We start from the raw sequence: 12,058 nt of genomic DNA on the forward strand, positions 1-12,058 counted from the left end.
TTTTATCAAATGAGTCTTGTTGCAAGGCTCCATCATATTGTATCCTTGTGGGTGTTGCTTCTATTTTGGGGCGAGGGAGGATTTGATTGGCTGGTAAAGGTGGGTCTCATATTGACTTCTCCAGGAGTACCTGGCTTTCACATTTCAGTGTAGGGTCCTCTTGATCATGTTGTTGAACAGAGGTGCTTCCTGCAGATCAAGTGTCTGTGTTCTGATGATTGTGGTGTCTGTAGCTGAAATAATTACCTTCTTTAAGAAACAGGTGTTAACTGGCATCTTTCCTTCATAGCAATAGCAATAGCAGTTAGACTTACATACCGCTTCATAGGGCTTTCAGCCCTCTCTAAGGGGTTTACAGAGTCAGCATATTGCCCCCAACAACAATCCGGGTCCTCATTTCACCCACCTCGGAAGGATGGACAGCTGAGTCAACCCTGAGCCAGTGAGATTTGAACAGCCGAACTGCAGAACTGCAGTCAGCTGAAGTAGCCTGCAGTGCTGCATTTAACCACTGCGCCACCTCGGCTTCATCATCGCCATGCGCCACCTCGGCTTCATCATCGGCATGCTTTCTTTTTCAGTCTAACAGTAGAGGTAGTCTTTGATTTACAACAGTTCAAAGTTACATCGGCGCTGAAAAATGTGACGGATGCCTTTTTTTCCACAGCTACGATCTTTGCAGCATCCCCATGATCATGCAATCAAAATTCAGATGTTTGGCAACTGGTTCATATTCATGACGGTTGCATGTCCCAATGTCATGGGATTGTGACCATTCATTTTGCGACCTTCTGTCAAGCAAAGTCAATGGAGAAGCCAGATTCATTTAAAAACTGACTTATCAACTGCAGTGATTCACTTAACAACTTTGGCAAGAAAAGTCATAAAACGGGGCAAAACTCCCTTAACAACTGAAATGTTGAGCTCAATTGTTGTCGTCAGTTAAGGACTACCTGTATAAACTAGGAGTTCCTCTAAACATTTTTAGAGAACACCAGAAGTGGTAGGCAAGCAAATCAAAAGGGCTTTTTAGCAATAGCAATAGCAGTTAGACTTATATACCGCTTCATAGGGCTTTCAGCCCTCTCTAAGCGGTTTACAGAGTCAGCATATCGCCCCCACAGTCTGGGTCCTCATTTCACCCACCTCGGAAGGATGGAAGGCTGAGTCAACCTTGAGCCGGTGAGATTTGAACCGCTGAACTGCAGATAACAGTCAGCTGAAGTGGCCAGCAGTACTGCACCCTAACCACTGCGCCACCTCGGCTCCTTTTTGTCAGGATAGATGATTTGACCTTCCTTCCATTGGCTATTATCTTCAGGGCCTAAGCTCTTTTTGCCATCAACAGCTGTTGGAGTCTGACTCTGGGGAAACTCCGTGACCTGACAAATGTGCGCCCGACAAATGCGCGCCCGACAAAACCACGCCGCGATGAAACAAACATCATAGTGGGATGCGAAAACAACCTTAGAGGTTAAGGTTAGGATTATAACATTGTTTTCGCATCCCACTATGTTTGTTTAGTCGCGGCGCAGTTTCGTCGGTGCGCATTTGTCGGGCGCGCATTTGTTGGTGAACCGGGAAACTCTCTAGTAAATGACAACTCAGTTCAGATAGTTAGAGTGAGAAAAAGAGGGTGAAGATAACCCCTCCCTAATAGTTCCCAGAATACTGGCTTCATGTACACAGTAAGTACTGTAGTTTGGCAAAATTGTGTCTATAGACCTGGAACAATAAGGAAATCTACTTGGAAGGTTCACTACATGCACTTCTTGGTTTTTAGGGTCTGACGCTATGACATAATTGGCTTTCCCTAGTCAAGTTGGCATTGTACGACAGTTCTACTGATTTGTTACCAAAGTGGTATTTGTGTCCACTACATTGTTGGAAAATAATAAAGTGCTGAATTACTTTAGCTCATACTGCAGATTGCAAATTTTATATCCCATTTAACAGAGCTTGCCATTCTAGAGGTCTCTAGAGCTTTGCAGGCTCTGCTTAAAAGCATTTTAAATAGTCATTGGGTGGTATAATGATTGAATCTCTCTTCTGTGCTATTAATATATCTAGAAATCTGGATTGGATATCAATTTTTGTACTAAATTACTGGCAGGTAGCCACATCAACTGAAATATGAGTGGTCACCTGTGTTAAAGGCTTCTTTGATGGCAATGTAATTCAGGTTTGTGACATTGTTCAGCAAAATCAAAATCCACTGACACTAAAATGACTTCCAAAGAAGGTTTCCTATTGTGGAACAAACTCTGTTTTAGTTCTTTCATTTTCAAATTTATTCTTTCCTTCATAGCGTATCTAATAATAAAGATCAGATCTATTTGATCGGATGGTTTTAAGCATCCATTACCACTTGCCTGGTGACAACTCTGCTCTCGATGGATTGCAAGCTTGATGATTTTATTTTGAACTGAAAGAAAAACTTAATATAATTAATTTCGTCTTCCACTTCTGCATAAAGTAGATGGATATTTTTGATTCTTGTAAAGGCTCTGTTATCCTCTGTTGCTTGCGGTACCAGTTAGCATTTCTTAGTTTCCCAATTGCTCATAGGTCTCTTGGATCTAAAGTTGTGTGACCCGACAAATGCGCGCACGCCAAAAGCGCGCTGACAAAACCGCGACGTTGAAATCGCGCCCACAAAAGCGCGATTAGAGTTAAGGTTAGGGTTATTACGTTGTTTTCGCGTTGTTTGTTGAAGGCACGCTTTTGATGGCGCACTGTGGTGGGCGTGATTTCGACATCACGGTTTTCTCACCGCGCTTTTGTCGGCGTGCTTTTGTCGTGCGCGCATTTGTCGGTGAACCCTAAAGTTGTATCCGCATCCTTAGTTTTGTCAAAAGTGAGATGCCACCTTTGGCATCCTAGCCACAGAAACAATTTGCGGTCCAACCCTTCTTTGAGGACTTCGAGGTTCAGTTGCAGAGCTACTTTGCAGCCCTGTCTGCATCACTCCAGAAATCCTTGTGGCATCTCTGTTGTTGATTTTTCCCCTTACCAGGAGCGAGAGGAAGTGAAGCCGCATTGGAGGAAGAGACCGCTTGGCAAAAGATATTCATTTGGTTTTGGCAAGGAGAGGAAAGGGGGAGGGGGGGCAAAAGGGTGATCTTAAAATGATGAATTCTGAGAAAAAGCTGGTTGTGTCATAGCTTTTGTGCAGGACAAGCACTCCTGTTTTTGACAGCCTTATTGTTCTCGGAACCGTACTTCTTTCTGAGAGAATTAATGTACTTTGAAAAGAGCCCGGGTGCTTGTTCAAAATGTCTCCGGATGACAAATTTAGCCAACATGGGAGAAAACATTTACAGATAGTTTGACCAGGGGACTGGCCTCAGTATCTCCTCAGCAGAAAAAAACACTGAGAAAGAAGGTAAATAAATGAAAAGAAAACAGGATGTATACATCTGAAGCGTTCTTTTCTTGTAGTCTTATTATCGTGCTTAACTTGGCTACTGAATGGGTCAATTTTTTTGAGTTCACACAGTATAATGTAAACTGACCCAATGAGTTGGATCCAAGTCAAAAAAAACAACCCATTAATAACCTCCAAACTAAGTTTGTCATTAAAATGCTTAGCAGTTAGGCAGATTCAGCCTTTAGGCATTTAGTATACCAGGGTGAGACAAATGGCGAATGTGTATGTTGCAACATCACAACTTAAATTCCATACCTTCGGTGCAAAAGCTTGCATTGTGATATCACAACACATTTTGCGATTTGGCAAAACTTTGGAATTGTTGCCGTGGTCTGTGCCTCCAAATCCTTATTGGATCTTCTCAAGGTGTGTTAATTGTTGTTGCGCTGTTTTAATTCACGAGAAGCTTGGATTATAAATTGGGGATCAAATAAATAACATTGATTTTACATGAATAGCTTAATACTTTGCAAATAATAATACTTTAAAACAATACCAAATAAAATGGAAAGCAAAACTTTCTTCAAACGATCACTGTATATAATTCAGTATACAATCAGCTCTGTTTCCTAATTGTGGTTCTACAGTGTGTCTGATTATATTTAAACTGTATTTTTAATTATTCTGTGGTTCAGTTTTGCAGACACTTTATTTTGATTTTATTACTGTGAACTGTCAAAAACTGTAGCAATGTGATGGGAAAAAAATGATCTAACAAAATTATAATTACAATTCTACAGATAACTTATACAATATGCTATTATATACAATGTAAGTAATGTATTTTTAAAGTACAAATAATGCAGCATACAGTAGCTTTTCAACTACTGTAAGAAACAGAGCCTAAGGAGGCGTACAGCAGAGAAAAAATACGCAACATTTTAACTAAAACATTACAAAGTAGAATTAATATCATAATTATCGATGCAAAAGTTTGAATGTAAGAATCTTTTGTCAGTTTTAACGCTTGTTGCACTGAATTATTATGAATGGAAAATGATTATGTTTAAAATGTATTGACACATGGAAAACAATTAAACTATGGTTCTATTTTATTGTAAGATTTTTAAATTTTCTACTAAAATGTCAAATAGTAGCAGTAATCAGGTTGGTTAATTTTGCCTGGGAAAATGTTTAATTTCAGCTTCTAAATGTTTGTATGTGTGTGTATATACTCTGTGTGTGAGAGAGAGAGAAGGAGGGAGGGACCATAAAACAACCTATATAATTATTTTAACAAATATGTAATAAACATGCAGATACAGAGAATTTAATACAAATGAAAGTCCTCTGCATCTTGAAAATCTTAGTTGCCAGATCTGTATCCTCCAGTTCTAGCATTGTTCTACATTTTTTGTCACCCACTTCTGATGACGGATTCAAGGATAAAGATCGCGTTTAATTTGGAATTCCTTTACCTTAGCAGTGAATTTTATTTCTTAAGCACCAACCGTTCCTGCTTAGGTAGCTGTTGTGACTCAGCAGAAATTGCTGTGAATTGAGTCGGGATGCAGGAATATTGCTCCAGCTGTTGCTCGTTAGTGTGGTCTTCTGGAGATAAAAGGAATGATGGTGCCACGCCCTGGTTGCAGAAGTCAACGTTCGTTCGTGGTTTGTCTTTCATCAGTCGTGGTTTGTTTGTGAGAGGCACTTGGATAAGTGATTTGCTTTCTGTAACCCTGATTTCAAGAGACACTTGGATAAGTGATTTGCTTTCTTTCTGTAAACCTGGTTTTGCTGTAAGAGCTCTTTGTTTTTGCATTCTGCTGTGTAACCTTTTTGCCAGAGACATTATTTATGTTTATTTTGGGCTCGCAGCCAGCGTGAGCCAGGACTGATAAAGTTATTTCCTTTTAAGTCTGTCTGACTGTCGTCTGTGAACAAGCGAAGAAGGGGGGTCAGAACAGGTAGCTAAATAATTTTATTTGTTCACAAGTGCCTACCAGGCTGGAGATTGGAAGTCCATGAATTCTAGTCCCATCTTAGACATGAAGCCACCTGGGTGGCCTTGGGCCAGCCAAACACTCTCAGCCATTAGGGAAGAGGCAAATTAAACCTTTTCCCAAAAGCCTTGCCAAGAAAACTTTAGGGATTTGTCCAGGAAGTCACCAGTCAAGACTTGACACAAAAGTACAAACAAATCCTTCCAAGGAAGTATATCCAGCTTTCCTAAATCTGAAATCTTGTGGAATAAATTACAGAGGGCAGTCTAGGCAGTCGTGAGGAATCAACCCTGGAAGACACCAACCGCCCCCCCCATCTACCTTTAAACTTGGACACTAATGTGTTGTGGCCCGGCAGGAGCCGTTGGAGCTGCCGCCAGACTCCGACAGCGAGGGGTCTTATGAGTCGGCCCTGGAGGAGGTGGAGGACCCTGGACAGGGTTCCGACTCCGAGCAGGGCGCAGAGAGATTGGTTGGCCACCGGGTGGTGCCTGAGCCTTGGATCAGTGGGGAGGAGACAAGAGTGAGTGATCCAGAAAACACCTGTGAGTTGTTCCGGGATGCACGCCTTTGAAGGGCTACTCGGCGTCAAGAAAAAACTAACAGGTGTAATTACAAGAGGTGATTACGCTCAACTGATGCTCATTAAGATCATCTCCCGATTATAAAAGAGATTGCTTGTGCCACGCCCTTCTTGCAGAAGTCAACGTTAGGGACTAACGAGAAACAAACTTGGCAGGCTGGATTGCTGCCAGAGTTTGTTTGCATTGCTGCCAAGTTTTGTAGGACTTGCTGCCAGAGTGCTTATCTCTTTGTTTATGTGGCTTGCAGCCAACAAGAGTCTGGACTGATTAAAAGAAACATTCTCCTTTACGTTGGTTTCGGTTTTCGTTCCTGGACGGAGGAGGGGGGTCAGAACACTAATGTATGACCTAATAATATATAGGAAAAAGTTTGGAATGTGTTCTTCTGTTCCCCAAGAAAAATTCTATTCCACTCCCCCATCCGACCCAAGCAATTTGTAGGCTAAAAAGCATCACTTGTAGGATATTTTTCAAAGATATCAGTTGAAGGTACAATCTGGATACTTGAGAGACCGCCTTCTGCCAATTACATCCCTGCGACCAATAAGATCTCATAGATTAGGCCTCCTCCGTATCCCATCGGCCAGCCAATGTCGGCTGGCAACTACAAGGAGGAGGGCCTTCTCAGCAGTAGCCCCGACCCTTTGGAACGAGCTCCCCGTGGAGATTCGTACCCTCTCCACCGTACAAGCCTTCCGCATAGCCTTGAAGAACTGGCTCGCCCGTCAGGCCTGGGGATAAGGATAGTCACCCCTCCCGAATGATGAATGTATGTTGCCTACTATTTTATTATATGTTTCTATCTTGATGTCTGTATTCCCCCTTCCCTGTTTTATGTGAGCCGCCCTGAGTCCCCTCAGGGAAAAGGGCGGCCTACAAATATTAATAAAATTGAAAAAAATTGAAATTGAAATCTAAAAACAAGCTTTTGTTTGAAAAGAAAATCTGGATTTAGATTCTCGTCACGAGGAGATAAGAGACTTTAATCTTGGTTTTTTGCTACAAACACGGACTAGGTTGAGGAACTCCATATCTGCTATTGATTATTTTTAAAATGCGTAATATAATAGCAGTTAGACTTATATACCGCTTCATAGGGCTTTCAGCCCTCTCTAAGCGGTTTACAGAGTCAGCATATTGCCCCCAACAACAATCTGGGTCCTCATTTTACCCACCTCGGAAGGATGGAAGGCTGAGTCAACCCTGAGCCGGTGAGATTTGAACAGCCGAACTGCAGAACTGCAGTCAGCTGAAGTAGCCTGCAGTGCTGCATTCAACCACTGCGCCACCTCGGCTCTAATCATTTATAATGACTGCTTATAAAAATGTTTCCTTATTGAGTTTGTTTCCTAGGCAGGCTGAAAAGATTCTTAATTTAGGCATTTGGGACCGAGCCTCCAGTTATGCAAAAGATGAATATTTCCTGTCAGTTGTGGGACTTGTAGGTGATAGCTCTTATCCAGTTCGACCTGACCAAGATTGACGTAATAATGCTGTAGGAAAATAATGCCGAGCAGAAGCTAAGCCATGGGGAGAGGGAAATGTATTTGGCAAAGACGGTGAGGATTCCTGTTGTAAAATAACGTGGCAGATGGTACTCAGTTCAAAACTCCAGGGTGGTTCCTGCTTGGGGCTGTGAATGTTGCAAGGGACAACTCTGAGTGAAATACTTCATTTAGATATTAGCTGTTTTGTTTTATCATTTATTATACAGTGATGTGTAGGCCAATTAACATGTTACATTTTAGTTTGGGGAATGCCATTGCTATCTTCGGTTTGATTATATGCACTGTCAGGCTGTAGCACAGGAGTCTGGCATATGCCATCCTCAAACAAGCACACTGAGTGTATTACAGAGACACATTTACGCTGTTTTCACGATTACCTAGCAATTGAAGCAACAAATTGTGACCTAAAATTAATACGTTTTTCAATAGAGAGGTTAGAAAGCTGAATTAGGTAGCGTTATATGCTTTACATTGTGCCATCATCCCAGTTTTAACTAGGCAGAATGATGTAGCCACCCTTTATTATATATAGAAATATCAAGAATTGTCTGAAATGTGCCTATGGAGATTCTCAGTCAGCCAGGTCATGGTTGTCCCAAAGCAGAGGTGGGTTCCTACCAGGTTCGCACCAGTTCGGTAGAACCGGTTCGTCAAATCTACCAAACCGGTTAGAAGAGGTTTCACCAGTGGACCCGGAAAGCAGGCCACACCTACAGAAGAGGTTCCAAAAATTTTTGAAACCCACCACTGACACACACACACACAGAGAGAGAGAGAGAGAGAGAGAGAGACTCACACAGAGAGAGAAAGAGAAAGAAAGGAAGAAAGAAAGAAAGAAAGAAAGAAAAAAAGAAAGAAAAAGTGAGAGAGAGATGAAAGAACAAAAGGAAAAAGGGACAGAGAGACAAAAGGAAGGAAAGAGAGAGAGAGAGAGAGAGAGAACACATGGCCGGCAAGCCACTCCCACCAGGTCACATGGCCGGCAAGCCACTCCCACAAAGGAGGCCACACCCACAGAGTAGGTTCGAAAAAAATTTGAAACCCACCACTTTCCCAAAGGTACTTTTTAAAAAGGAAACTGGACTGTCTTTGTTTTAACTTGAAGACATTTTGCTTTTCATCCAGGAAGCGAAAGGGAACTGAAGAAGATTCTTGGATGAAACGCAAAATGTCTTTAAAAGAAAAAAAAAAAAGAAAGTTCAGTTGCCTTTTGAAAAAACTCTTCGGGATGCCTGAAATATGTTTCCCTTTCTTTTTGTTTTTTGTTTATATATAGATGTAATTCCTTTCTCCACTCTGCTGACAAAAGGAATATGCAGTTCATATTGTAGTTCATATTGAGTTATTATAATAGTTTGCAGTTTCTTCTACTACTGGCTGTTTCTGTGGTGAAACTACACAAATCTTAATTTTATTTTCAAGAAAAGCAGATGATCTTAACCTGTTTTGACTGAACTGATGACATGCAGTTGGTTAAAGTGGTTGCGGATAGTGTTGGCAGATAAGAGAATAATCACGGTTGTTTATTTTATATTTATGTTTCTCTAAATTAGTCTTTTTAAGATACTTATCCCATATTTTTATGTAAGATGAGATGAGCACGTACATGAGTTGTGGGGGAGATTGTTGGCAACTGATCTTTTCCCGGATTAAGAGACCACACAGTGCCAAATTGGATGGGGAACAGGTTCAGGGTAACAACATCCTATAAATAGCAATAGCAGTTAGACTTATATACCGCTTCATAGGGCTTTCAGCCCTCTCTAAGCGGTTTACAGAGTCAGCATATCGCCCCCAACAACAATCCGGGTCCTCATTTCACCCACCTCGGAAGGATGGAAGGCTGAGTCAACCCTGAGCCGGTGAGATTTGAACAACCGAACTGCAGAACTGCAGTCAGCTGAAGTAGCCTGCAGTGCTGCATTTAACCACTGCGCCACCTCGGTTCTTAAAATTTATGAGTTAGGACCTCGGCTCGGTTAAAGGATTGAGCTAGTTTGGATTTCACTTTCTTGTCTTTGGGCTTATGCCTGACAACATGCCTATATTTACGAATCTGCCCAGACAGCTGAATTGTAGGTATCTTGCAGGGATGTGCAGTCAGGGGAGGCAGTGCCTCACCGCTGTCATCATGAAAAGAAAAGAAAAATTAAAAGGAAAAAGGCTGAGGTAGTTGCTGCCAGAGTCACAGTGGATGACTCTGCTTAGTGCTTAACTGTTTAAAAAAGCCTCTAAAAAAGTTCCCTCTACAGGAGGAGGCGGAAGAACCACGTGCCTCATTTAGTCTATCCTTATGATCACTCGAGCAGAGTTAAGCAAGGGTTAAAAGGCGAAAAATTCCTTATATAGATGAGGCACTTGGTTCTCTCACCTCCTCCTGTAGAGGGCGCTTTTTTAGAGGCTTTTTTAAACAGTTAAGCAGAGTCATCCATTGGAGGCTCTGGCAGCAGCTAACCCAGCCTGACCTCAGCAGCTCTTGCCTTTTTCCTTCTACATTTTTACATTTTCATCATGGCAGGCAAGAGCAGAGTTGAAATCCTCTGTGAAACAGCTGGAAAAGGTATGTGGGCCGGAGGGAAGGGGAGGAATTCAAAATTAATGTAATTTGTAAGTAATTGTATTGTAAGTTTAAGGTTTTAAGGTTTAAGGTTTATTACAATTTATAGGCTGCCCTTTTCCCTGAGGGGACTCAGGGCGGCTTACATAGGATCAGGGGAGGGAAATACAAACAATGACATAGACAAACATAGAGTAAAATAATAACCAACATTCATTCATCATTCGGGAGGGGCGATTATCTTTGTCCCCAGGCCTGACGGGCTAGCCAGGTCTTAAGGGCTATGCGGAAGGCCTGGACGGTGGTGAGGGTACGAATCTCCACGGGGAGCTCGTTCCAAAGGGTCGGAGCTACTACAGAAAAGGCTCTCCTCCTTGTAGTTGCCAGCCGGCACTGGCTGGCAGATGGAATTCGGAGGAGGCTCAATCTGTGAGATCTAATTGGTCGCAGGGAGGTAATTGGCAGAAGGCGGTCTCTCTCAAGTAAGTAATTTGTGTGTGTCTGTGTGTGTTTTACCTGCCTCTGCTGGCACATGGGCTGGCCCTTATTTTTATGTTTCGGAACCATTCCCATAAATAAACACATTTATTGGGCAGTAGGAAATCCCTCATCTGGGAAGTGTCTGAGTTGAATTTGGCAACCCACAACTGTTAAAGCAAGGAGGCTGACCATTCAGCAGGCATGTTTATAATCATTTTTCCGTTTCCTGTCTAAGGGGAACCACTTTAAGTGTGGGGTGTCTTCATTAATATAATCTGTCCCTTTCTCCTTTTGATGCTATTTTGTAGGAGAGTGGAAAAAGATGGGTTCTCCCTTGGTGTGGTAGAACCCTTCCAAAAGCCCCAGCGCTGTGTCTGACATAGAGGTGTCCTGCATCTATGTCAGACACAGCAGCGGGGTGTCCGAAAGCCCCCGCGCTGTGTCCACCATAGAGGCATACCACATCTATGGCGGACACAGCAGTGGAGTGTCCGAAAGCTCCGGCACTGTGTCCGCCATAGATGCAGGACACCTCTGTCGGACACAGTGGCGGGTGTCCGAACACCCTGCCGCTGTGTCCGACATAGGGCGGCTTTTGCCTGCTTGCCTCACCAGCCATAAACCTCACTGCACGTCGCTGGTATCTTGTCATTTTATCAGAACAACTGTTAACAGTTACGGTAGATGGGCCCATTTAGTGTTTACCATTAACCTGCTTGGCAGATGTTGAGCTAAGTCAGTGTTAACACAGTCCTAAGGATTTAGCTGGATGTTGGAAATTTATGTACAAAATACCTATTGTGGGAAATACAAATTTTGGACAGTTTTTTTACATTAATACTTGAGCTTGACTTTCCAGAATATTTGTTCTGTGTGTTCTGCTTCTATTGATTTGTGAGTTCTTGCAGTCTTGTTTGTATCCCAAAAATTACAGGTGGATTGCTAGAGCTGCCTGTGATGAATAAAATTTACTGTTGTTGACTTGTATGGATGCATAACCTAGCAAATTGTTAACTGGTCTGTAAAACTTTAACAAGTAATTTGGGAAGGTTTGCATCTTAAATGATCCCAGAATTCCTCCAAATTATCCGCCCTTCCTCCCAGCATTTCAATACAGTTCTCTTCCTGCCTCATAAAATAATTTATGCAAAGCACAACCAGTTTAAAAATTGTTGTAATAATAAGCAAGGTGATTTGTTATGTTTACTATTCTTTAAACTCCCCCTAGCACTGAGCTTTGGTACATAAGCACATTAATGCCTTAAAGTTAGGCTACGATAGATTTCTCTGGGATGTTAATCTTACACCCGGTAAGAGCTAGCAGATTGAATCCTTCTAAATTGTTTTAAATTTTGCAAACTATTCCCTGGAATAATTAATTACAGAATTATAGATTTGAAGAATACTGAAAATGCATAGAGATCTTAAAATATCTAACTGTCTATGAAAAAAACCATTGCCAGATGCACTTGGAGATCCAGTGAGAAAAGTTTAGTTAAAAATATTTTAATAGCTTAATAAATCTATCTATTAGGATTTGTTAAAACTGAACAATT

At 41.9% G+C, this 12,058-nt stretch overlaps 1 protein-coding gene across 5 annotated transcripts in view; it reads left to right on the forward strand.

The window, feature by feature from the left end:
- Window positions 1-12,058, forward strand: part of CTBP2 (C-terminal binding protein 2) — a 270,925-nt gene that overhangs the window by 105,192 nt on the left and 153,675 nt on the right. The window lies entirely within an intron of this gene.

This window comes from Thamnophis elegans, chromosome 10, assembly GCF_009769535.1.
Source record: "Thamnophis elegans isolate rThaEle1 chromosome 10, rThaEle1.pri, whole genome shotgun sequence".
Classification (NCBI taxonomy): domain Eukaryota; kingdom Metazoa; phylum Chordata; class Lepidosauria; order Squamata; family Colubridae; genus Thamnophis; species Thamnophis elegans.